The following is a 27,260-nucleotide window of genomic DNA, read 5'->3' as shown; positions in this document are numbered from 1 at the left end:
TCACCTCTTCTCGTTGTGCAGCGTTTTCTGCCACACTTTTTCCTTCCCACAGACTTCCCACTGAGGTGCCTTTATACAGCACTCTGGGAACAGCCTATTCGTTCAGAAATTTCTTTCTGTGTCTTACACTCTTGCTTGAGGGTGTCAATAGTGGCCTTCTGGACAGCAGTCAGGTCGGCAGTCTTACCCATGATTGGGGTTTTGAGTGATGAACCAGGCTGGGAGTTTTAAAGGCCTCAGGAATCTTTTGCAGGGGTTTAGAGTTAACTCGTTGATTCAGATGATTAGGTTCATAGCTCGTTTAGAGACCCTTTTAATGATATGCTAATTTTGTGAGATAGGAATTTTGGGTTTTCATGAGCTGTATGCCACAATCATCCGTATTAAGACAATAAAAGACCTGAAATATTTCAGTTAGTGTGCAATGAATCTAAAATATATGAATGTTAAATTTTCATCATGACATTATGGAAAATAATTAACTTTATCACAATATGCTAATATTTTGAGAAGGACCTGTAGTTACTATTGTAATGATAGTCAGACCTAATGAAAATAAAAGCATGCATCGCTTTTTCCTGTGTTGTGCTTTGATAGGAAAAACTTTATTTTGGCAATGTTTTAAAAAAAATTGAAGATTGATTTAGTAATAAAAGTGGATGTCAGATGTGGATGTTAACATTTAGATCTGAGTCCTTGATGACATCCGGGAGGAGCTTGGAGTAGAGCCGCTGCTCCTCCACCTTCAGAGGAGTCAGCTGAAGTGGCTCGGGCATCTATTCCGGATGCCTCCTGAAAGCCTCCCTCAAGAGGTGTTCCAGGTCCCGCCAGGAGGAGGCCCAGGGGACGGCCCAGGACATGCTGGAGGGACTATGTCTCTCGGGTGGCCTGGAAATGCCTCGGACTTCCACCAGAGGACCTGGAGGAGGTGTCTGGGGAGAGGGAAGTCTGAACGTCTTTGCTGAGACTGCTGCCCCTGCAACCCTGGATAAGCAGAAGACGAGTACAGATATGAGTCCTTAAAGACAACAAGGTTTCTGACATATGGTCTTTAGCATCACCGAATGAAACTGAGGGATGATTTTTAACATTGCATTTTTGGGGAAAAGAAGACTGATTTCTATCTTTTCTGCATTAAGTTTGGGGACAATTTGACCCACCCAATCATCAGAATCAGAATCACAATCAGCTTTATTGCCAAGTTCGTGCATACAAAGAAGGAATTTGACTCCGGTACACTTTGCTCTTTTGTTCTGTTTTTGCACTACAGAATATACAAATTTACAATTTACATTGTACAATATACAATGTACAATGTACAATGCAATATTCTGCATTACAGAATATACAAATTTACATATTTACAATGTACAATATACACATATCTAATAGAAAAGGTGCATTTGCAACATCTGTATGCTGTTGTTCTGTACTCTATTGAATGTTCATCAGAGAAACAGCCTGGGGGAAGAAACTGTCTCTGTGGCGGCTGGTTTTAGTGAACAGTGCTCTGTAGCGGCGGCCTGAAGGTAAAACTCTAAACAGTTTATGTGCAGGGTGTGTGGGGTCTGCAGAGATTTTGGCAGTTCTTTTCCTGACCCTAGACCTGTATAAGTCCTGGATGGAGGGAAGGTCAGCTCTGATTATTCTCTCTGCAGTCCTGATTATTCGTTGCAGTCTGGACCTGTCCTGTTTTGTGGATGAGCCAAACCACACTGAGATGGATGAAGACAGGACAGACTGAATGATGGCAGTGTAGAAGATGAGAAGATGACCAACAGCTCCTGTGGAAGGTTGAACTTCTTGAGTTGCCTCAGGAAGTACAGTCTCTGATGGACCTTCTTTCGAACAGTGTCTATGTGTGAAGACCATCTCAGGTCCTCAGAGATGGTGGTTCCTAAGAACCTGAAGTGGTCCACGGCCGATACAGTGTTGTTGAGGATGGTGAGGGGGGTGTATGGGGGTGGTGTTCTCTGAAAGTCCACCACCATTTCCACAGTCTTGAGTGGGTTCAGTTCAAGGTAGTTCTGACCGCACCAGTGTACCAGCCGATCCACCTGCTGTCTGTATGCAGACTCATCACCGTCCTGGATCAGTCCAATGACAGTGGTGTCGTCTGCAAACTTAAGGAGTTTCATGGATGGGTCCGATGAGGTGCAGTCATTTGTGTACAGAGAGAAGAGGAGTGTGGATAGAACACACCCCTGGGGGGCACCAGTACTTATTGATCTGGATCGGGAGAAGAGGCTCCCCAGTCTCACCTGCTGCTGTCGGTCTGTCAAGAAGCTGTTGATCCACTGACAGGTGGAGGCTGGGACGTTGAGCTGTGTGAGCTTCTGGTGGAGGATGTCTGGTATGATGGTGTTGAAGGCTGAAGTCTACAAACAGGATCCTGGCGTACGTCCCTGGACGGTCGAGGTGTTGCAGGATGAAGTGTAGAGCTAAGTTAACAGCATCATCTGCCGACCTGTTTGCTTGGTAAGCAAATTGCAGGGGGTCCAGCAGGGGGCCCGTGATGTCTTTCAGGTGCTTCAACACCAGCCGGCCGCTCAAAGGATTTCATGACCACAGACGTCAGGGCTACAGGCCTGTAGTCATTTAATCCTACGATGGTGGGTTTCTTGGGAACCGGGATGATGGTGGATCGTTTGAGGCAGGAGGGGACCTCACATTTCTCCAGTGACTTGTTGAAGATCCTTGTGAAGATCAGAGCAAGTTGATGTGCGCAGGCTTTCAGACATGATGGGGAGACGTTATCAGGTCCTCCAGCTTTCTTTGTTTTCATGCGCTGAAAGAGCCTGTTTACCTCTTCCTTGGAGATCTTTAGTGCAGGCAGAGGATCTGATGGTGGGGGGTTGGTTGCTTTATGGGAGGAATTTGTTCCTGAATGGGATGTAGAGGGGATGATTTGAGGTGTGAATGGCTTCTTGTCATGTCTGCAGTAGAAGCCATTCAGACGGTTGGCCAGGAGACGTCTCTGTTCAGGATGGGTGGAGGGGCTCAGACCGGTCCATACAGCTGAAGTGTCACCAGTAGAAAGTCTGTTCTTAAGCTTCTCACTGTAGCTTCTCTTAGCTGCTTTGATCTCTTTTGTTAGTCTGTTCCTGGCCTGCCTGTACCACGCCCAATCTCCACTGCTGTGAGCTTCTTCCTTTTCCCTGCGCAGATTCCTGAGGTGTGGAGTAAACCATGGCTTATTGTTCCCAAAGGTGCAGAAGGTCTTGGTCTGCACACACATGTCCTCACAGAAACTGATGTATGATGTCACCACATCAGTTAGTTGGTTTAAGTCAGTGGCTGAGGTTTCAAAAACAGTCCAGTCTGTGCATTCAAAGCAGGCCTGTAGCATCTGCTTTGATTCCTCAGTCCACTTCTTAACAGTGTGGACCTTGGGTTTGGAAGCTCTTAGTCTCTGTCTGTAGGTTGGGATGAGGTGGATTAGATAATGATCCGAAAAACCCAGAGCAGCCCTGGTAACAGCATGATATGGGTCCTTTAAAGTTGGGTAACAATGGTCCAGTGTGTTTTTGTCTCTGGTGGGACATTTAATATGCTGTCTGTATTTGGGGAGTTCATTTGAGAGGCTTGCGCTGTTAAAATCTCCCAGTATTATGATGAAAGAGTCCGTGTATTTTTTCTCCAGGTCTGTAATCAGCTCAGCAAGATGTTTTTCCGCGGCAGAAGTGCAGCCATGCGGTGGAAAATATGAGCCGATTATTATAAACGAGGAAAACTCTCTCGGTGAATAAAACGGTTTGCAGATAATGGAAAATGACTCCAGATCAGGACTACATGTTTTTCCCAGAACTTTTACATCTCTGCACCAACTTTCATTTATATAAAAGCAGATTCCGCCACCTCGCTTCTTCCCCGATAGCTCCTCGCTGCGATCCGCTCTGAGCAGCTGGAAGTCCGGCAACAGCAGTGTGCGGTCCGGGATGTTTTCACTCAGCCATGTCTCGGTAAAGCAGAGAACCGCTGATCCGCGGAGGTCCGTGTTTTTACCAGTGAGAAGAAGCAGCTCGTCCATCTTGTTGTTTAGAGAGCAGACATTTGCCAGGTGGATTGAAGGCAGTGGTGTGCGAAGTCCTCTTTTGCGGAGCTTTACCAGCGCGCCAGCACGCTTTCCCCTCCGCCGTTTTCAGCGCAGAATCCCATATAGAGCCGCAGCTCCGCTTGCCAGGAGCTCAATGAACCTTGGATCGATGAATGATGGTGAAAAAAACCCAAGAGAGGACTCTCTGATGTTGAGAAGTTCCTCTCTACTGAATGAGACCACAGGATTGTGGCCCGACACAATAGAACTGTGGCTCGAAAAACAAAGAGAGAGCAAAGCTCCGAGGCTGCCATCGTTGGCGCCATCTTGAAAAATCATGCAAATCTTCATGAGCATAGGTTTGGTTTGTGTTGTTTTAGAACTCCATAATCTGAGCTAGGGGGAGTAGGGAAAAGTTTGATAAAAGTGGCTCGAGAATTGAACCTTGAGCAATGCCATTGATCTTTGTTCACTCAGATTTATATTTACCAATTGTCACAAAGTAATCCCATTTTGCCAAGTGAGACCTAAGCCAATCCAGCATAGTACAAAGTACTTCATCATATGTCAAAGTCAAATACAATTGGGTTCATCAAGTATGTTTTTACTTTTATTATAGCTCCTGAGTTGCAGTGCACTGTAAAACTGTCACTTTGGTATATTAACTCACCCCTAATATCTCATTGGTTACACACTGATTTCCTTCAGCTTTACCTATCAGTCAGTGGCTGAAACTAACACTGCCAGGTGATTGAAATGCTTAAAGTTGACTCACTTTGGTTGTGCTTGCTGTGCAGATTAACAAATCAGATGTTAAAGTCTGTTTAACAACCTCCTATTTTATAGGAACACAACTGTAGATATGCTAACTATTCTAACAACCAATTTGACACCTTACACTGAGAAACAAACTTTTAAACCTGGGCGCCTTATTAAGCTCACTCTGTTATAAATACCTTATTTATATTATAAATAAATAGTATAAATACCTCGGTGTTCACCTGGACAACAGACTAGAGTGGAGATGCAACTGTGAAGCCATCTACAAGAAGGGACAGAGCAGACTGTACTTCTTGAGGAAGCTTAGGTCCTTTGGTGTTTGCAGCAAGATGCTGCAGATCTTCTATAAGTCTGTTGTGGAGCGTGTGATCTCTTCTGCCATCATCTGCTGGGGAAGCAGCATCAGAGCCAGGAACTTAAAAAAGCTCAACAAGTTGATAAAAAGGCTGGTTCTGTTCTGGGGACTCCTCTGGAACCTCTGGAGATCATTGTGGAAAGACGGATTCTTCATAAAATGAAGAACATTATGGAGAACCCTGAGCATCCTCTTCATGAGACTGTCCTACAGCAACAGAATGTCTTCAATCAGAGGCTTCTTCAGATCTGCTGTAAGACGGACGCTACAGAAAACCCTTCCTGCCCACAGCCACAGCTACAACGGCTCTTTGAAGAAACCTACATAATATGAGCTACAACAACATTTAATTTCCCTTTGGGATTAATAAAGTATTTTTGAATTGAATTGAATTAAACACTCATTTTAAAAATGAATAGTATGTGATTTTATCTCAATTAATGGACAGCCTTTAATGATTTTGCATTATTTTATGTCTTGGTTAACGGCTAGAGTGACATTTATCATTTTAGTATGGTAATAAACAATAGGGGATAGAAACTGAAGTTTTCAGGCATTCTGTGTGTGATAAGTGATACTAATCCCTCAATTATGAAAAAAATCTTCATTCTCTTAAAGAAAGTTAGAAAATACAATGAAACCATCAGTCAGTGGCTCAGAAAAGGCTGCCTTCAATAAGTTTTAAAGAAAAGAAAAAAAGTCTCAGCAGCAGACACAGAGTCTTATAAACTGTGGTTTTCATTATGCATTAATATTTAATATATATTTATTTAAACTCTTTGATGGCACTTTAAAAAGTTTGACATTCTGAAGGACGTTTAATGTTACACTGATTATCTGTGACAATACTAAACTTCTGTGAAGAGAGATCTGTAGTTCCTTAGCTGCTAAATGAAATGAAATCAACCTTTAGATCATATAATTCTCCTTTAAAATGACTGAACCTCACCAAGCACACATTTATGATTTATTCTGCTTACTAAAATAATCATAACTATGTGTGCTGGATGGAAATGGCTTTTTAAAATTGGCCGAACTGTTTGAAATAAGAGTTGCTGGTGATTAAGAGTTTCATTGCTCTCATGAAGTTGAGTTCACAAGAGATACAAGCTCTCTCTCAACTATCCATTTTCCAATCAATGTCTTGACCTTCATGTATGAATCACATTTCTGCCAGAGCTTCACGTGGTGAGTAGGCAAAGAAGTTTTGATGAAAACCTGAGAGAGGTTGTGAAATCAGCAGAGCTATCAGGCCCTTCTAAATGCTGATCCCCCTGAGAGAGCTTCTGAGATCACAATACTTCCCATAAAACAGCAGGAGTTCGGCCAGCCGCCTGAAAAGGGCCTGTCTCTTATCGTAATAAGGGAGCTGGAGAAGAGAAAGAGTGGAGGGGAAAGACAAGTGTGTCATATATGCAAGTTGAATGAAGGGTTTTAGTCCAAACCACAGAACTGAAGCAGGAATGATGGAGGTGGCATGTTGGGTATCAAGAAGAAGGGAGGGCTGGGCTTGTTAGTCATTATATGATGCCTAAAGTAGAGCTCCAGGCATTCATTCTCCCGCTCCTAAACGCACCCTGCTGTGTTTAACACAAGCCCCCTATAGATTCCATTAAGGCAGACAGAAATAAGAAGCAGGGCTGTGTACACCCCTTGACTCACATATACCTGACACTTAACCTTTTGACCTTAACTCTGCATTTCACTCCAAAAAAACCTTTTTTTAGTTCTGATCAAGTTTGAATACTTCCACATTAAAAGATGAAAAAAAGGTTGTTTATAAGTTCCTTCTCAAGTGAATTACAAGCTTTAGCAAATTGCCCCTGCAGAAGTGGGATATTTAGCCTGCTGTTTCATTGGCGGCTTATAGCATTGGTTTACAGTGGTGTGTATTTGTTTTTTTAGGAAAGCAGCTATGGGCAACAGTTAATTCTAGGTTCATTCCCTGTTGTGAGATAAAAACCATCAAGTTGAGGAGCTGCCAAACAATGCGGCATTCTAGAACAGTAAAAAGCCAAAGCTAAGTAGGAAAAATGACCAAACAAGTAAATCATTTCAACATGTTTAGCCCTTACCTGTTTGAAGAACATGTAAGGACTAATGCATGGAATAAATATGTCAGTGTTTTATTAAGTGTTAAAATGGACCAATGCAATGGCTTTTGTGTTTACACGTCTGTTGTTCATTGTGGAGCTGCCTTTAACAGTTAAAGGCATTTACAGCTGCAAGTCTCAACACTATGGCAATTCACATTTACAGTTCAGTTCGTTTGTTTGATTTTTACTGCAAAGAATATTCCTGTGATTGGCCCGGTCCCATTAATTTATATCTCTCTACTTTCTTAATGTTCAACTAGAACAAAATGTGTTTTGTATCCGCCTGATGGAATGGGAATATAATATAATATATAACACATTAGGGAAGTAATTGGATTATTTACAGGCCTCTTTGTCCAGAGGTTGCAGTTAAACTGGTTTGCAGTCCACGTTCCTTACCAAACAATGCTCATTATCTGTTTAGTTAGCTGGCTGCATTTGGCATCAGAGGAGTGATTTGCCTCCTGCAATGCCTCCTAGGAAAGAATACAGCAAATACTGATTAATGGGAAAACCCAGAAAATGCTCCATTTATATTGAGGAATTTTAATTATTAAACTTTAGGACTTTTGCATTTTGTTTTTATTTCTGTACAAATAGTGTCAGAAAAGTGTTATAACTGTTAAATTAAGGATATCTTATAATAAGTAAGGATGTCTTACAATATACAGAACACTTTTTCACATCTTCCTGTCTTTACTTTCCTTGTATGCTATCATTTCTTTAACTAAACACAAGATTTTAATTGGAGAAATCTCCAGCCTGGGGGATGCTAATCTTCCCGTCTTGTCCCACCACCATAAAGATTGGTGAGGGAGGTGGTTATGATGTCTGGCTCTGCCATTTTAAATGTCAATTAAAATAGGAAAAAATATTGAAGGTCCTGTTGATTCTGTCTTTTTGGCTGATCCTTTATTCATGTATTTATTTTGCTTCTGAGAATTATATGTTCTATTCTCATGCAGCTTTATGTCTCTTGGAGCTTTTCCCTTACCTATGAATGTGTGCCCCATTAGAAGCATACTTGCCAAAGGCTAGGACCTCGTATCTTTTGATTGTGTGGGATCGAGTCACATCTTTGCTGACCTTTGATCCCCCGGTCAGCTCAGGCTTTTGGCCTCAGTTTGCAGCTGGGGTGAGAGTTGGCATTCCTTCCCTGCAGATCAGAGCACCATTTGTCTCCACTGTAAGAAATACAGCACTGTTTGTAATGCCTAAACTACTGACATCTCCAGTTTACCTAACGTTCATGCAACAAATAACCTCTTTGGTTTCTTCGTGTAGATGCAAGGCATCCATGGTTTGGAAAAAGTTAATTTGCTTTATCCCCTTCAAGTAAAGCATTTCCATGTTATTGTCAAAATGTTTGCATTGAACATGAAATTACAAAAGAGGGATTACATCTGAACAATTAAATGTCAAACATTGTGCATCTTTATATACATGTAAATGAATCATTCATGGTAAATTTACATGATAAATTCTTCAAAGACTTTTTGAAAGACTTATGATCCCTGTTGTTGCACTATGTAATTGGATTTTAATGGCTCTTATAGCTAAAACACATGTTTCATCTTTGCAGAAGTGTGCTTGTTCAAGTTTGGTCTGTGGGACCAATGCACACATGTTATCTATCGTACATATTCAGAGTCAGAAACCTTTTTCTCTCTTTTTCATCTATTCTCCAATCACTCCAGTCCTGCTTCATTTACATTCTGTTTACTCCCACCTTTCTTTAGTCTTTGCCTTTTTTTGGAAGGAACTAGACTGATGCACTGCCTTTTTTTGCCAGATTTGTACGAGTTACAGTAAAGATACGAGAGACCATCTAAGCCCGTTGGGGACCTCATAGCCACAAGTGTCTGCAGGGCTGTCTATGTGAAAGTCTGTTTTCTTAAAGTCTGAGAGAAAGAAAGATCTCATAGTTTTTGAACCCTTTGAAATGATGTTTTTCTGATCGATTCGCAGACCAATTCTGTAAACCCATAGGAGCAAAACCCTGCCCATATGCTCCAGGGAAGATCAGAGTTTTTGAAGCTGATAGTACTGTGTTTTATGCAGGCAAACTGTGAAACATGTTGATTTGTCCAGGGCATCAATCGCTCCACAGGCTTTGCAATGAAGATGTTTACCCACTGTGAACTCCTTGCCAGCTTTTCTCACTGGGGAACATTCATTTTTTTCCACTTCTATCTATCCTTTACTCCTCCCATCTTTTTTTCTGTTAATACTTTTCACCTTTGCCTTTCTTGTTTTTAGCACTTCATAGTTCTGAACGCACCACATGAAGTGGATCTTACATATATTTATCAGAGCTGACACTAAGAAGAAACTTTTTCTTCTGTTCTATGAATGCTTCATGCTTTTTCTGTCTTATCAGTGAAGATGGCTGTCAGATTCTACAGTCCCAAGTGCTGGGTTCAGTGGGGATATATCTTTGATCTCTGCTGACATACAGTAATGGCTTGTTTTTGTCTGCAAGGATCTTGGTTAGCGATGTCAAACAAGGATTACACAGGTGCAGGCAATATGTCTTTTTTGCATAGTTTGGACTGAGTGGAAGAACTCAGGAAGTAAGAACAGAGACAGTGGCCCTGTTCAGACCTAATATTATCAGGGGTTCTGGCTGATTCAAATACAAATAAATTTAGGCTGAGCACAGCTATTCACACCTGGTATAAAACCCATTCTGAGTGATCAGATCTTAGGTACCTGATTTGCATACGAATAAATCGTAGCAATGCAGAGATTGGGCTGTCAATAAACAGGACATTATCAGGTCAATCCAAAGGTGGCCCCGGGTGAATTCAGCCCTTCATCAACCCCCATTTTGGGGACATTTCAATTTTGTTTTGTCCTACCATGTACTAAAATCATAGTGTATGATTGTAATTTTAGTCGTCGTTAAGTATTTTTTATGAATTGATTAGATAAAACATCTTACAATACCAAAACTTGTCTATTGTGATTGTTCATTGTGTCTGAAAACAATTTCATTCATTTGATTTGCATAGTTTTTGGTTCAATTCAATTAAATTCAGTTTATTTATATAGCGCCAATTCACAACACATGTTGTCTCAAGGCACTTCACTATAGTCAGGTACATACATTCCAATTAATCCTAATCATTGAACAGTGCAGTCAAAGTTAGTTATTTATTCAAATTGGATAAAAAGTTTTTCTGTCTAAGGAAACCCAGCAGATTACATCCAGTCAGTGACTTGCAGCATTCACCCCTCCCGGATGAGCATGTAGAGAAAGTGGACAGTCACTGGCGTTGACTTTGCAGCAATCCCTCATACTGAGCATGCATGTAGCGACAGTGGAGAGGAAAAACAACAGTTTAACAGGAAGAAACCTCCAGCAGAACCAGGCGCAGTGTGAGCAGCCATCTGCCACGACCGTCTGGGAGTTAGAAAGAACAGAGCAGAGACACAAAGACAACAAAGAAGCACTGATCCAGGAGTACTTTCTATGGGAAGGAAAAGTAAATGTTAATGGATGTAGCTCCTTTAGTCGTTTCACCTACAAAGAAAGAACAGATAAACTCTGAGCCAGTTTTCAAGGTTAGAGTCTGAAAGAGAGCACATAGAGTTAGTCACAGTGAAAGCTCAGTCAATCACCATGTCTAGGAGAGAGAAAGGTTTAAACACTAAAAGACAGGGCCATGTGGATCATCGGTAGAGGGTGAGCATTAAGTTGTTGCCAGCAGAAGCTTGGACAATGCCCCTTTCCAGAAAGGTGAAACAGGTAGACACAGAGCCAGGCCAGGTGTAGCTTCTAGGAAGAGAAAATAGAGAGAACATAAAGTTAAAAGCTGAAATAACAGCAAATAATGCAAAATTGGAGAGTAGTGTGAGAATGTAGCGAAGAGGGTGAAAGTGGTCATTATGTCCTCCAGCAGCCTAAGGCTATAGCAGCATAACTACACAGATAGTTTCAGTTCAGATTATTTAGTTAAACGGCGCTTATTTACAACAATGTCGTCTCAAGTCACTCCACAAAGGGTCCCACTGATGGTCATTGTTATACTAAAAACCACAAGGATTGGGATACCTCCCTCTGTCAGACTGATTATAACCATCGGATAAGAGAGGGGGTCATACAGGTAGCTTAGGTTATCAGGGAGGGAGGAAGGCTCCCTCCCTGATAACCTAAGCAAATCTAACTATAAGCTTTATCAAAAAGGAAAGTTTTAAGCCTAGCCTTAAAAGTAGACAGGGTGTCTGCCTCACGGACCAAAACCGGGAGCTGGTTTCACAGGAGAGGAGCCTGATAACTAAAGGATCTGCCTCCCATTCTACTTCTAGAGACTCTAGGAACCACCAGTAAACCTGCAGTTTGCAGTCTGAGAACGAAGTGCCCTGTTAGGAACATATGGAACAATCAGATCTCTGATGTATGATGGAGCTAGATCATTAAGGGCTTTATATTTGAGAAGGAGAATTTTAAATTCTATTCTGGATTTAACAGGGAGCCACTGAAGGGAAGCTAAAATAGGAGAAATATGATCTCTCTTTTTAATTTTCATCAGAACTCTTGCTGCAGCATTTTGAATCAGCTGAAGGCTTTTAACTGTATTTTGTGGAAATCCTGATAGTAAAGAATTACAATAGTCCAGCCTTGAAGTAACAAATGCATGGACTAGTTTTTCAGCGTCACTCCTGGATAGGATATTTCTAACTTTGGCAATGTTCCGGAGGTGAAAGAAGGAAATCCTAGAGAGCTGTTTAATATAGGTTTTAAATGACATGTTCTGGTCAAAAGTAACACCAAGGTTTTTTACTTTATTACCGGAGGTCAATTTTTTGCCATCCAGGTTAAGTGATTGACTAAGCAGTTTATTTTTTAAAGACTTCGGTCCAAAGATGACAACTTCTGTCTTGTCTGAATTTAGAAGCAAAAAATTTAAAGTCATCCAAGTTTTTATATCTTCAAGACATGCTTGTAGTCTATCTAACTGGTTGGGTTTATCAGGATTTATGGATAAGTAAAGCTGAGTATCATCAGCATAACAGTGAAAATTTATCCCATGCTGCCTGATAATTTGACCTATTGGAAGCATATGCAGTGGTTGGACAATGAAACTGAAACACCTGTCATTTTAGTGTGGGAGGTTTCATGGCGTGGAAGTTTCACTCCTGAAGCTGAAGAAGGAGTGAATGAGTCCTATCGGCTGTGGTTGGCTTGTGGGACTCCTGAGGCGTCTGACGGACATTATCGGGCGGTGGAAGGAGTACTTTGAGGATCTCCTCAATCCTGCCATCACGCATTCCGTGGTGGAAACAGAGGCTGGGGACTCGGGGTCGGACTCTTTCATCACCCAGGCTGAAGTCACCGAGGTGGTTAAAAAGCTCCGCAGTGGCAAGGCTTCGGGGGTGGATGAGATCCGCCCTGAGTACCTCAAGTCTCTGGATGTTGTAGGTCATGGTTGACACGTCTCTTCAACATTGCGTGGCGGTCGGGGACAGTGCCTCTGGACTGGCAGACTGGGGTGGTGTTCCAACCGGAGGGTGTGTTCCAACTACAGGGGGATCACACTCCTCAGCCTCTCTGGTAAGGCCTACGCCAGGGTATTGGAGAGGAGAGTCCGACCGATAGTCGAACCTCGGCTTCAGGAGGAGCAGTGTGGTTTTCGTCACCGCCGTGGAACACTGGACCAGCTCTACACCCTCTACAGGGTGCTCGAGGGTTCATGGGAGTTTGCCCAATCGGTTCACATGTGTTTTGTGGACCTGGAGAAGGCATTCGACTGTATCCCTTGGGATGCCCTGTGGGGGGTGCTCCAGGAGTATGGAATCGGGGGCCCTTTACTAGGGGCCATCCGGTCCCTGTATGAGCGGAGCAGGAGTTTGGTCCGCATTGCTGGCACTAAGTCAGACCTGTTCCCAGTGCATGTTGGACTCCGGCAGGGCTGCCCTTTGTCACCGGTCCTGTTCATAACATTTATGGACAGGATTTCTAGACGCAGCCAAGGGCCGGAGGGGGTCGGGTTTGGGGACCAGTGGATTTCGTCTCTTCTTTTTGCAGATGACGTGGTCCTGCTGGCCCCCTCTAGCCAAAACCTACAGCATGCACTGTGGCGGTTCGCAGCCGAGTGTGAAGCGGCTGGGATGAGGATCAGCTCCTCCAAGTCCGAGGCCATGGTACTCGACCGGAAAAGGGTGGCTTGTCCTCTTCAGGTTGGAGGGGAGTTCCTGCCTCAAGTGGAGGAGTTTAAGTATCTCGGGGTCTTGTTCACGAGTGAGAAGAATGGAGCGGGAGATCGACAGACGGATTGGTGCGGCTGCCACAGTAATGGGGGCGCTGTGCCGGTCCATTGTGGTGAAGAGAGAGCTGAGCCGAAAAGCAAAGCTCTCAATTTACTGGTCGGTCTACGTTCCTAACCTCACTTATGGCCATGAACTTTGGGTCATGACCGAAAGAACGAGATCCCGGATACAAGCGGCTGAAATGAGCTTCCTCCGTAGGGTGGCCGGGCACTCCCTTAGAGATAGGGTGAGGAGCTCGGCCATCCGGGAGGGGCTCGGAGTAGAGCCGCTGCTCCTCCACATCGAGAGGAGCCAGTTGAGGTGGCTCGGGCATCTATACCGGATGCCTCCTGGACGCCTTCCTTGGGAGGTGTTCCAGGCACGTCCCACTGGGAGGAGGCCCAGGGGACGGCCCAGGACACGCTGGAGGGACTATGTCTCTCGGCTGGCCCGGGAACGCCTTGGGCTCCCCCTGGAGGAACTGGAGGAGGTGTCTGGAGAGAGGGACGTCTGGGCATCTCTGTTGAGTCTGCTGCCCCCGCGACCCGGTCCCGGATAAAGCGGAAGACGACGAGTACGAGTACGAGGTTTCATGGCTAAATTGGACCAGCCTGGTAGCCAGTCTTCATTGATTGCACATTGCACCAGTAAAAATTGTTGGTGCACGTCTTGCTGGCGTATCTGTGACCAAGACAGCAAGTCTTTGTGATGTATCAAGAGCCACGGTATCCAGGGTAATGTCAGTATACCACCAAGAAGGACGAACCACATCCAGCAGGATTAACTGTGGACGCAAGAGGAAGCTTTCTGAAAGGGATGTTCGTGTGCTAACCCGGATTGTATCTAAAAAACATAAAACCACGGCTGCCCAAATCACGGCAGAATTAAATGTGCACCTTAACTCTCCTGTTTTCACCAGAACTGTCCGTCGGGAGCTCCACAGGGTCAATATACACAGCCGGGCTGCCATAGCCAAGCCTTTGGTCACTCATGCCAATGACAAACGTCAGTTTCAATGGTGCAAGGAGCGCAAATCTTGGGCTGTGGACAATGTGAAACATGTATTGTTCTCTGATCAGTCTACCTTTACTGTTTTCCCCACATCCGAGAGAGTTACGGTGTGAAGAAGCCCCAAAGAAGCGTACCACCCAGACTGTTGCATGCACAGAGTGAAGCATGGGGGTGGATCAGTGATGGTTTGGGCTGCCATATCATGGCATTCCTTTGGCCCAATGCTTGTGCTAGATGGGTGCGTCATTGCCAAGGACTACCAAACCATTCTTGAGGACCATGTGCATCCAGTGGTTCAAACATTGTATCCTGAAGGCGGTGCCGTGTATCAGGATGACAATGCACCAATACACACAGCAAGACTGGTGAAAGATTGGTTTGATGAACATGAAAGTGAAGTTGAACATCTCCCATGGCCTGCACAGTCACCAGATCTAAATATTATTTAGCCACTTTGGGGTGTTTTGGAGGAGTGAATCAAGAAACGTTTTCCTCCACCAGCATCATGTAGTGACCTGGCCACTATCCTGCAAGAAGAATGGCTTAAAATCCCTCTGACCACTGTGCAGGACTTGTATATGTCATTCCCAAGATTAATTGACGCTGTATTGGCCGCAAAAGAAGGCCCTACACCATACTAATAAATTATTGTGGTCTAAAACCAGGTGTTTCAGTTTTATTGTCCAACCCCTGTATATAGTAAAGAGAATTGGCCCAAGTACTGAACCCTGTGGTGCTCAACAATTAACCCTGGAGTTAAAGATGATTTATCATTTACATGAACAAACTGGAATCTGTCAGACAGATAAGATTTAAACCAGCCTAGCGCTGTTCCCCTGATCCCTACAGCATATTCCAGCCTTTTTAAGAGAATATTATGGTTGACTGTATCAAATGCAGCACTGAGATCAAACTGAACCAGTACAGACACAAGTCCATTATCTGAGGCCATAAGAATATAATTAGTTACTTTCAGTAGAGCTGTTTCAGTGCTATGATGAGCTCTGAAGCCTGACTGAAATGGGGCTTGTAATCAGAGGGAACACTTCCTTAAATAATTTGGTTGGGATTGGGTCTAACATACAAGTTGAAGGTTTAGATGAAGCTAATATTTCTGATAACTCAGGAAGCTCCACAGGATAAAAACAGTCCAAACACAGATCAGGTTCTACAGTTACTTCCAATGTTGTCTCACTTGCTGAGGATAAAGTAATCATCTTCGGGAGTATGTCAAAGATTTTATTTTTAATAGAATCAATTTTATTTAAGAAGAATCCCATAAAGTCATGACTGCTAAGAGCTAAGGGAATGGATGGCTCAACCGAGCTATGACTATGTGTAAGTTTAACAACTGTACTAAAGAGGAACCTAGGATTATTCTCGTTCTCTTCTATTAATGATGAGAAATAAGCTGTTCTGGCTTGGCGAAGTATCTTTTTACACAAAAGTAGGCTATTTTTCCAGATTAAGTAGGAATCCTCTAGGTGTGTAGAGCGCCATTTTCTCTCCAATTTTTTAACATTGTGCTTTAACGTATGCAGCTCTGAATTAAACCAAGGAGCTAGCCTCCTATGAATGATTACCTTCTTTTTCAAGGGGGCTGCATTGTCTAATGCATCACCCAATGATGAAGAAACACTATGAACAAAAGAATCAATTTGAGAAGGGACAGAAACAGAATTATTGCCCTCCACTGTGCTTTTCAGTGAAAATGAGGAAATTAAAAGTGGAGCAGATTCTTTAAAGGTTGTTACAGCATCGCCTGATAATGATCTACTGTAATGAAATTTTCTTTCAGGTGTGGAGTACTCGGTTAAATTAAACTGAAACGTTATTAAGAAATGGTCAGACAGGACAGGGTTATGAGAACATATTATATCTTTACACTCAATGCCATATGTCAGCACAAGGTCCAGAGAATGAAGACAAAGGTGGGTAGGTTTGTTAATTTTTTGAGCAAAGCCAATTGAGTCTAAGATAGCATTAAATGCTATATTTAGGCTATCACTTTCAGTGTCAACATGAATGTTAAAATCCCCCGCTATAATAACCTTATCTGTACTTAACACTAAATCAGATAAAAGGTCTGAAAACTGATCAAAAAATTGAGAGTAAGGGCCTGGTGGACGGTACAAAACAACAAACCAAAGTGGTTTTAGTGCTTTGCAATTTGGATGAGGAAAACTAAGGATTAAATATTCAAAAGAGTTCTAGCTATTGATTGGTCAGGGACTAATCAATAAATCGGACTGAAAGATGGTTGCTACTCCTCCTCCTTGCCCAGTATTTCGAGGAATGTGAAAATTTTAATAATTAGTAGGAGTTGACTCATTTATAGTAACATAATCCTCTTGCTGCAGCCAGATTTCTGTGAGGCAAAATACATCAATCTGATTGTCACAAATCAGGTCGCTAACTAGCAAAGTCTTTAAAGAGAGAGATCTTATGTTCAGTAGGCCACATTTAATTGTTTTATTTTTCTTTTCGGTCTGAGTTGTGTTTATTTTTATGAGACTTTCCTGATTTCCTCCTTTTAGATTATTTTTTAACCTATTCAATTTTGGCCGTGGGCGAGACGCTGTCTTAACAGGGTAATGGGTGGGTAGAAATACAGAAGCTGCAGAGAGGAGTATTAAACTACGACCCTGCTTCCTGGTCTGAACCTAGTGTTGTCAGAGTTTTGGAGAACTAATAAATTCTGATTCATATTTTCCACAGCTCCCCTCATACAGTATTACAACTAATTTGACTCCTACTAGTGAATGAAACATGAATTGGAGTCATTAAACAAGTAGAAAAAGTATGGTCCTGATCTATGCCAGACAACCAAAACTACAAAGGTTTGAAATAGTGACGGAGTAATATCACTAGGACCCTCGACAGCTTTTATAATGTTTCTGTAACATCACAAATACATTCATTACTTAAACTATAGCGACATTATCATGGTTGAGATTAAACCAGTCACATATTTAGAGTTATTTCCTCTGATGAGGAAATTCCTCATCATGATTTACCAGACACGTTATAAGTGAAGTAAAGCAGGATAAAAAAAGTAGGAAACTCACCATTTGTGCTCAGTCACTAATGATTTTAATCCTTAAAACTGCAGTTTGGTAAAACCCCAGTAGCTCAAAAGACCTTTATTTACTTACGTATGGCTATGTTGACTTGCAGGGATTGCATTACTTTCTGTGATTTACATGAGCCGCTGCACAATGCAGTGACTAGAGATACCAGCAACTCAAAAAAGGGTGAAAATAAACTAATACTGCAGAGAAAACTCACACATACATAGTGGGTCTAGATATCTACTGATTAATCATTCTAACATCAGCAATGAGTTTATTAAAACCTTGGACAAAAACAGTCCTATCTTTCAAGTGATTGTTTTAGAGAAGCTGACAGCAGTGCTGATTTTCTCTCCTTTTTAACCAAGAGACCTACAGGTAACTCTGCTGCCTGAGGGAGGTCATGTCGGATCAGTGGGTGGTCCTATCATGTATAGACCACCACAGTAATGCAGATAAAAGTGTTCCAGACCACCTTCATTGGTGGTCTGTGCAAAACTCTCAAAACATTTTGAGTGTGTTCACACCTCTGTCTGGACACAATCACCTGTTTATATCCCCATTTCTTCCCCTCAAACAGCCATTTTGTACCCATAAACAAACCGTTTCTTAACCATGTACAGCTAAAGTCAGTCATTTTTCATACCTCAGGGAGATTTAGTTTTAAAACTGTTTTCATTCTACCAAGAAGTTTCTCATTGGAAATTAGAACTTTTTGCATGTTGGTATTTTGAAGATTTATCCTGGGCGATGAGCTCTAAGTCTAAAAGTTGGAATGCCTCCTTGCCATCGCCCTAATATTTAGCTCCATCCACACATTCTCTATCAGACTGACCCCAGCCACTTTTGTCATAAATTATAGAGATGGTAAAAATGCTCAAACTTCACTTCTAATTTAACGTAATTGCATTGTTTCTATCTATTTAGGTTCTCTTTTCTTGTTTGGATCATCTGACTGATATTAAATGTGAATGATTATGTCAATTCTGGCACCTGAGCAACATACTTAAAAGAAAAACTACAGAAATTATTTTATGATGTTTGATTCTGGTGTGCCACCCAAAGATTATTAGTGACACCAATCTTACCAGCACTAAAAACATTAAAGGAATTTCCGGAGGAACCACTGCTGGCACTTCCTGTTGATAAAGAAAAACAAGCCATATAACATATAAAACTGTGGTCTATTCTTCAATCATCCTAACTCTCATCATCCTATAATCATCTCTGATGAGCCTTTTACCAGTAGATATACCAGTTAGAAAGAGGTCACAGAGGGCCATCCTGTTGCCCACCCCTCAGCACCAATATGAGATGATACTTTTGGGTGTGGTGAAAACAAATACCGTAACTCATGTTCAGTTATTTTTCCATGAAGGGGCCAAATAGACAGCTGACAGGGACATGTTTAGACAGTTACACACAGGCAGGGCATTCCTTGCTCTCAAATAATCCACATGCACACACAAACACACACTCATCTATGCGCTGTGCTTTGGATGCCATCACAAATGCAGGCAAATAAACAGGCAGAAAACACTGGGCATGGCTCTTGAATCATCCCCTGCGTCTAACAATCGTGCACACACATAGTGAGTAACATTCCACTTCCTCTGCCAACATGCCAAGGCCATCACGCTCAGGCACATGTGCGTGTATTCTCATTCACGCTAAAAGTAACATGCAAACACATGTGAGCTTGATTAGAAAGCTGTGGCTGCTTGACAAATGGCTCAGTGTTCATATTATGCCTGCGGTGTGGCGGCAGTAATGATTCCATAATTGTCCTGAGCGCTCAACACTCACTTCCAATCAGCATCCCAAACAGCGCTACAGCTGGCTACTCACGCCTCTGGAAGCCATAAAGGCACACTCGTCTGCACTCTCTGGCCTTAGATGCAAAGATGCTGTTGCAACTGTGATTAATTGGAACCACGAGAAGAATGCTGCTCAATTGTGTTTACAGCATTTCTCTTTGGCCAGGGCATTTGCTATGTGATCCTGGTAATACACCCAGAAAATTGCTGGTTAAGCTTGTTGAGCTGTGTGAGATGCATCAAAAAAAGACGCTGCATGATATTTCCACTGCACCTTTGGTAAGATTCCCATCTTACTAAAAAAAGCATTAGTCCCAAGAAAACAGGGAGCTGCATAAAATGTGACAAAAATGCAATGATCACATAAAAAGAAAAAACTAATATAAACTAAAATAATAATCAGAATGCCTTTATTGTCTTTGTACAAAATAGTACAATGAAATTTAAGTTGTATACACAAACACATAAATACATATACACTGCTCAAAAAAATAAAGGGAACACTCAAACAACACCTCCCAGATATGAATGAATTAAATATTCTGATTGAATATTCTGTTCTGTACAAAGTTGAATGTGCTGACAACAAAATCACACAAAAATCATCAATGGAAATCAAATTTATTAACCAATGGTGGCCTGATCCAACTTTGATGTAATGTCCTTAAAACAAGTTAAAATGAGGCTTAGTATTGTGTGTGGCCTCCACGTGCCTGTATGACCTCCCTACAACACCTGGACATGCTCCTGATGAGACGGTGGATGGTCTCCTGAGGGATCTCCTCCCAGACCTGGACTAAAGCATCCGCCAACTCCTGGACAGTCTGTGGTGCAATGTGACGTTGGTGGATGGAGCGAGACATGATGTCCCAGATGTGCTCAATCGGATTCAGGTTTGGGGAACACTCCAGCCACTGCCATCCTGGATGAGCTGCACTACCTGAGCCACTTGTGTGGGTTGTAGAGTCCGTCTCATGCTACCACGAGTGTGAAAGCACCACCAACATTCAAAAGTGACCAAAACATCAGCCAGAAAGCATAGGTACTGAGAAGTGGTCTGTGGTCCCCACCTGCAGAACCACTCCTTTATTGAGTGTGTCTTGCTAATCGCCAAAGATTTCCCCCTGTTGTCTTTTCCATTTGCACAACAGCTGTGAAATTGATTGTCAATCATTGTTGCTTCCTAAGTGGACAGTTTGAGTTTCACAGAAGTTTGATTAACTTGGAGTTATATTGTGTTGTTGAAGTGTTCCCTTTATTTTTTTGAGCTGTGTATATATACACACACACCTACATACACACACACACACACACATATATATATATATATATATATATATATATATGTATATATATATATATGTCACTTGTATATGTGTCAAGATGCTAGAATATTACACGTGTATGTATTGATATTGCACTAAGAAAATGAAAATGGTAATTGTTTAGGTTTTGGATGAACTTGCGGTGTTCAGGGCAACAAACCTTTGAGTAGAAGGTGTTTTTCAGTCTGTTTGTTCTTGTCTTTATTGGTCTGAAGCAAAATGATGAAAAAAACTGTTTAAAATTGCCAGAACAGCTTAGATGACAGTTTTGTATGTGTTAGTTTGCAAATGTTGTGTTGAAACTTGCTTTTAGTGGTCTTTTGTTCAGCGCCATTCATCAAATTCATCGGATGTTTACAGTAAGTAAAGGACTCTTTTACCACAGGGCATCGATACTGTAATACATGCAGAACTTAATTTGTCATTGTTTTGCCTAAAAAGGGTAAGACTGAACCCTGAAAAAGACTTCCATTAAATGACTGAACACATGTTCCCTTTAAAATTATTGTAACTAACTAGCAGTTGTGAGGCTGTCATAGGTGTCTGGTAGTTTCTTGTTGGAACTAATCACAAATATTCTGTCAGGCAGTCCTCATATTATCTTACCTCCTAACACAATGTTAAAAATAAGAATGTTTTGACAATCAGAACTTTCTACATCAGAATTTTCTTTTATGTACAGCAGGCATAGACTATATTTTCAATATAAATAACCACACAATGATGTGAAACAGTATTTGCCCCCTTGTAGATCTCTTCTGAAGAACTACACAAAGGACCGTCTTAAATGTGGCAAAAAATATCTTGTTGATTCCATAAAACCTTCGGAAAATACTCTGTGGACTGGCAGGACAAAAGGTTTGGGTCCTGTTACACTGGTGTAAAACTAATACATCATTTCAGAAAAAGAGCATCATACCTACAGCCAAACATGGTGATGGTAGTGTGATTGTCTGGGGCTGCTGTGAGGATGAATGTCCGATCATCAGTTTGTGAGTTTAAGCTCAAGTACAATTTGAATTAGCAGCAGCATAAAAAGGTAAAGCACTCCAACAAGTCCACTATTGAACTGTTTAAAACCAAACAAAATGAAGGTTTTGAAGTAGTGTTGCTGTTGCATAAACCTAAACAGGTCGTTCATGGTTGAAAACCCTCACAGCAATGTGAAAAACTGATTGCCATTTATCACAAAACACTTGATGGCAGTTGTTGCTGCTAAGGATGAGTTAATAGGGGATTTACTTGTTCACATAGGAGGCGGCTGGTTTTGTAAGATTTTTCCATTAATAATGGGAAACTGCATTTTGTATTTCCTCAGGCTATCTTTGTCTGATAGTAAAACTAATTTGGTTGATGATCTGAAACATTTGAATGTGACAAAAAAGCAAAAACGAAAAAAATCTGGGAGAGTATAAATGTTTTACATTTAATTATTTTGTAGATATTAATATTTTATATACCTGCTGGATGCCTGTTTGCATCAGACACAGGGACCGCAGATGAAAACTAACCTGCTGGACAACTTGGCTACATTTACATTTAACTGGTTTATATCTTTATTAATGTATATGGTCCTACTTTAAAACAAATCAATTGAAACTGGAAACTCCGTTTCCTAAAATGGAGTTCAGGCTTTTAATTGTGATTTTTTATTTGTTCCAAATAACTGTACAACCCCGTAGGTAGGCAATAAAAACAAAGAATACCAGCATCTGTAAGTCATTGGCCTTAAGGAGATTATTATTAGTTTCTAAGCACTTCAACACACAGGAATGGACCAACATTGAAGCTTGTGGTAAATCCAACATTCTGTAATAATTTTGACCTGTTTACCACTGTTTCTGTTATGTTACTTCAGCATTTTCACCTTCCGCAAGACTGGCTTTGCCAAACAGGATTGGTTCACCAGACACACTTTTCAATGGTTATCTCAGTCCAGACACATAAATTATATACAAAAAACTGTGGGTTCAGCTGAATCTTACATTTTTAAACTTTGTATGCATCTTTACAGATGTGCCCTTAAATGATCTGTGTTTGTATTTCTCTACAACATAATTTCTGTCAGAGAAATGCAACAGTCCCTAAAATTCCTGTAAGCAAGTTAAAAGTTTGGAATAAAATTGCCAGTTAAATATTTTTCTTCTCATCACATGGATTACATGAGCTTGTCTTTGACCTTATATCTTAAGTTGTGCTTTATCGCTGTGATATTTAGAAAAAAGTTAATCATAGACATTGCATTAACGCTTTCATGAAAATGTCCATGTATCAATCAATGAAGACCATAACAAAGATATGCCAACAGTAACAGTGCTGTTTGAGGGCCCATCTATTTTCTTCTGTTTCCTTTAGTCTGCTCACTTGAATAAAGAGATTTCTTGACATTATCTGAGCCTTTTTCCTGACCATGAAGTGAAGATGATAAAATCCAGTCTCTTCACCATTTTATGTTGACAACTGTAATTTTGGTTTTGTCAAACTACTCTTTACATTACCATTCATGATGACCACTAAAAGTATTTACAACCACTTCTTTTACTTTTTATTCTTAAAACTTGTTGTTGGGATCAAATACAAATCTCAAGGTCTAAACCTCAAGGTTTAAGCTTTTTTGGAAATAACTGCATTTTAATTGCTACATTCTGCATTCCATCTTTTGCAGAAATACAGCTGTAACAGTCAAACTTCTGCCTCTGAGAACTTGAGTTGAAGAAATATCTGCTGCTTATGCTTACCATTTGTGACAAATAAATACACATATCTGGGTCACATTGCGATAACTTGTGCAGAATGGCTCTGACTTCTCTTCTATATCACTTAAAAGAAACAAAATATTCAACAAAGTGCTCCTCTTGCCTTCACATCACCCACTGCCTTACATGGAACATATCTTGTCCAAATCCGAGGACTGTTAGTTAGGACACTTGAGTCTGAGACTCACTGAGAAAGATTTATCCTTGTACCCCATGTAGACTTTAATTAGTGATAAATTAAGCCTCTGGTCTCAGCTTGCTAGAACACGGTCCTTCTTGAAGGTTAGCTCTGCTCGAATATTTTACTACTGACCTCTCTGAGAGGCTGCCAAGAATGTCAGATATCCAAGCTGCGTGGGAGTGCCTCTCCGAGCTCCTCCTGGGTCGGTTGGTTGCCTCCTTTGCTCTGCATTTCATCTGTTAGCAGTGCCCTCTGCAGGATGCCGGGACAGCATGTGATGATGTAAGCACATTTCTCCTCTGCTGTGCAACTGCCAGTGGCTAAGAAGCAATGTGGGGCAGACACTTTTCAACTCCCTCTCTTCTTCTTCGTCGCCTGGCTGCAAATTTAGGAATTTAATTTCCAAGACCTATGTTTTATGGCATACATGCATGAACTACTGCTCACTGCAGAATGCATGTTTACTGTTAGGTGCAGCTTTGTGGGATAAACAATAATGCCTCAGATAGTAAAGACATGCCCTCTCTTGTGTGATTGTGAATTAAGAACTCAAACAGTCCAAAGCCCTACAGCACATACTGCATTCATTTTAAATGCACAAATGTTATGCATTTGAGATGTGTTGAAAAAGAAATGTGAGGCACAGATGATAGAGTGGGTTGATTAGCTAGTTTATTGGTCTGCTTGGGACAGCCTTCAAGGTCTGCTTGTTCTGAAGGAGGTCCATATCAGACTGTAGTGAAAGGCCCTCAGGGTCCCTGCTGTTAATTTACTAATTACTTTGGTAATTTGACAGTTTGATGCGGCCCCCTACCCCATGGCAGGCTCCTCTTCATCAATTTTAAAACTGTGAAATCTCATTTAAACCAAAATCTTTGGTAGCAGAGGATCAAAAGTGGAAATATTTTAACATTCAAAATCATTAACTTGTTCCACAATCTGAGAAAATATCTCTGACTGTGAGGGCATGAGTGGGGCAGGATAAGGTCTGAGGTTGGGAGGCATTTGAGGGATATGGGTTAGGCTTGGGTGGACAGTGGGGGTTCGTAGCACTTGCCGGTGCCTGCATGGTGCCTGTGGTCTAGGCTGGTCTGGTGGGTCTCTGGGTCCTGGGTTGCTGGCAAGCCGAAAGCCAGCAGCTTGGGGTTATGTGAAACCGTTACTACTTTAAGTACCTAAAGGGATGTGGTTCCAACCATGCCGCGTTGTGCTAATAGCGCGACACTGCATCACTAGTCACAGCACATTTTAATAACCAAAGTCTTCATCCATTAAATAATTGTGTGCTGGGCTTATTGTGTATTTGACCACTTCAGCAAGGTAGCATTAGGTAGTGCTAGCTAACCCTCACACGTCCTTAGCTCATACTGCTCCATGGCTTCTCTCTCTCTTCTGTACTTATGCAGAGTGCTTTGTCTTGGCCCCCCACAGCCTTTCCTGGCTCTCTTCAATCAGAGTTTGACAACAGTCATAGACTGAGCAGCAGTCAAGGCAGTTGGTGTGTTTGTGTCACTAAAAGTCACATCATGCTACATTTCAAACTTTGGAGTTGCCTTGCTGTTGATTCTGCCCACGATGATGATACTTAATTGTAATGGAAAATGAACCAAACCATGTAGAGCCGACCCAACCCAGCCTGGGTTGAGCAGAGAAAGTACTAATAAAAAAGCAGGGTAAAGTGCCAGGTTAGCACTAGCAAGTTTCCTCTCTGTTTTGATACGACCATTGATTTGGCTGATTAAACATTTAAATGTGGTTCCAGTAAACCTTGTTTATACAGAGCTTTCAGAAAAAGTTGATCTGCTTTCTGAACTCAGTGATTTCCTTTGAACATTTAATGGCTAGTGTGTCAGCTGCTCTCTATGCTACTTTCCCCTACATAAACAGGTTTCTGAGAACAGCATGTAGAGCAGGTCACGACAAAGAGAGAAAACCACATCAGCCAATAGTCTCTCTTTCAATCTGAATGTCATTCAATAGCAAATCTGTGTAGCATAAAAACATTAATTCAGGTCAGTAAAATCTTTACAAAGACGTTTTACAAAATATTTTTACCGCAACGTTTGGAGTTTTTATTGATAAAAACTGTATTTAAGAACAAGTGTAAAGCATAGTGGGATTACAGTGGAGATGATTATTTTTATCTGCTAATCTGTGTGGTACTGCTTGTTGTTGTGTGTGTGTTGCTTTAAGTCTGTGTGGATCTTAAATATCTTCTTCCACTTGAACCTCTCAAGCAACTGATTTCCATTACCCTCTTGCTCATCTTTTCCTCATATCCTATGTTTATTTTTTCAGCTTTCTTTCCTTCCCTTATTTCTAACACTCTTCCCACTTTTCCATCTCTCTTTCTTTGCCCTCCATTTTGGTTTCAGTTTTTTGTTTTTTTTCTTTAACCAATCTTGCCTTCTCCACCCACCATCCTGTGGAACAGGGAGCTGTGGGTTGGGTGACTGCAGCAGCTGCAGAAGGAGCAGCTGCTCTATGTGTGTTCCTGGATATGCACATAGTGTGTGTATACATGCCACAGCTTGTCCCCTCCACCAGGCTGCTCGGGCAGGGTTGGTCCCAGTAGGGTACCAGAACCGTGCCAACAGCTCACCAACCAACCAGGCGCTTGTGTTGTGATACAGAAACACACACTTGCATAAACACTTCCTTCAGACTTTATGGCAACATGCAAAGCAAAATTCACACAAATATTCCTATTCAAATACATGCATAGTCTGAATCAGTCAGTTATGAGCTACAGTAAAATATATGTAAATAAACCCTCAGAACATCCATGAGTCATCCATCCTCTTATGGAGTTTGTGACAGACAGAATGCAAGTTTAAAAATTTGTGGGTTCAATTTAAAGAAATGAAGAATGAGGCAGGTATTTTATATGACAAAGAGAAAGAGAGAGAAGCACGCCTGATTACGAGCACACACTCTGAAGTCTTCACACAGCAGAATCCAAGGTTTAGTGCCCAGGGCCATGTTGAGCTGAACTCTCCCGGTGTCTGAGGGTGAAGGGGGATCATCACATTTCATAGTCAATGGAAGTCCTCAGAGGCTTTCATCCTGTACAGAGGCGATTTCCATCCGTTCTCCCTGCACAAGTGCATATACCCCTCCTCATGCCCTCCCACACACAAACACACACCCCATCATCAAATTATAGACATTTTTAAACCATTCTCAAGTTGCCATTGTCTTTCTCTGGCTACTCTAATGAGAAAAAGGCCTGGAGCAGTGATTTATCACAGGTAAACAAACAAAACTATATAGGCTAACGTTGGTTTGGATGGCTACAATGCTGTCTTATGACATCAGGGAAAAAAGCATGGAGAAAAAAAAAACATGGAAATGAATGATTGCAGGACAGATATAGAGAGGAAAGTGAGGAGGGTTTGAAAAATGGAGAGATTGCAGCTATCATCCAGTTAGCGGTGGGAGCTGAGGGAATTCTGTCCTGTCATTGGAGCCAGCCATGCAGAAGGGGAAGCAAGCTCTTCTGTCCCACCTTGATGTATGTCTGTATCTGTCCAACATCATCTTATTACCATGTCGTAGCTTCACCTAAACTACCTTTCTT

General features: G+C 41.7%; 1 long non-coding RNA gene across 1 annotated transcript in view; it reads right to left on the bottom strand.

Moving 5' to 3' along the window:
- Positions 1–602: 602 nt before the first annotated feature.
- The window catches only part of LOC124884964, a 45,483-nt gene continuing 18,825 nt past the window's right edge, over positions 603–27,260 (bottom strand). Inside the window, exons 2-3 of the long non-coding RNA XR_007042555.1 lie at positions 8,354–8,451; positions 603–984 (exon numbers count right to left, since the gene is read on the bottom strand). This is a non-coding gene — a long non-coding RNA (uncharacterized LOC124884964). The remainder of the gene's footprint in view (positions 985–8,353; positions 8,452–27,260) is intronic.

Source organism: Girardinichthys multiradiatus, chromosome 19 (genome assembly GCF_021462225.1).
Source record: "Girardinichthys multiradiatus isolate DD_20200921_A chromosome 19, DD_fGirMul_XY1, whole genome shotgun sequence".
Taxonomy (NCBI): domain Eukaryota; kingdom Metazoa; phylum Chordata; class Actinopteri; order Cyprinodontiformes; family Goodeidae; genus Girardinichthys; species Girardinichthys multiradiatus.
Note: the sequence above shows the minus strand (reverse complement) of the source record. Positions and strands in the feature narration are given on the sequence as shown.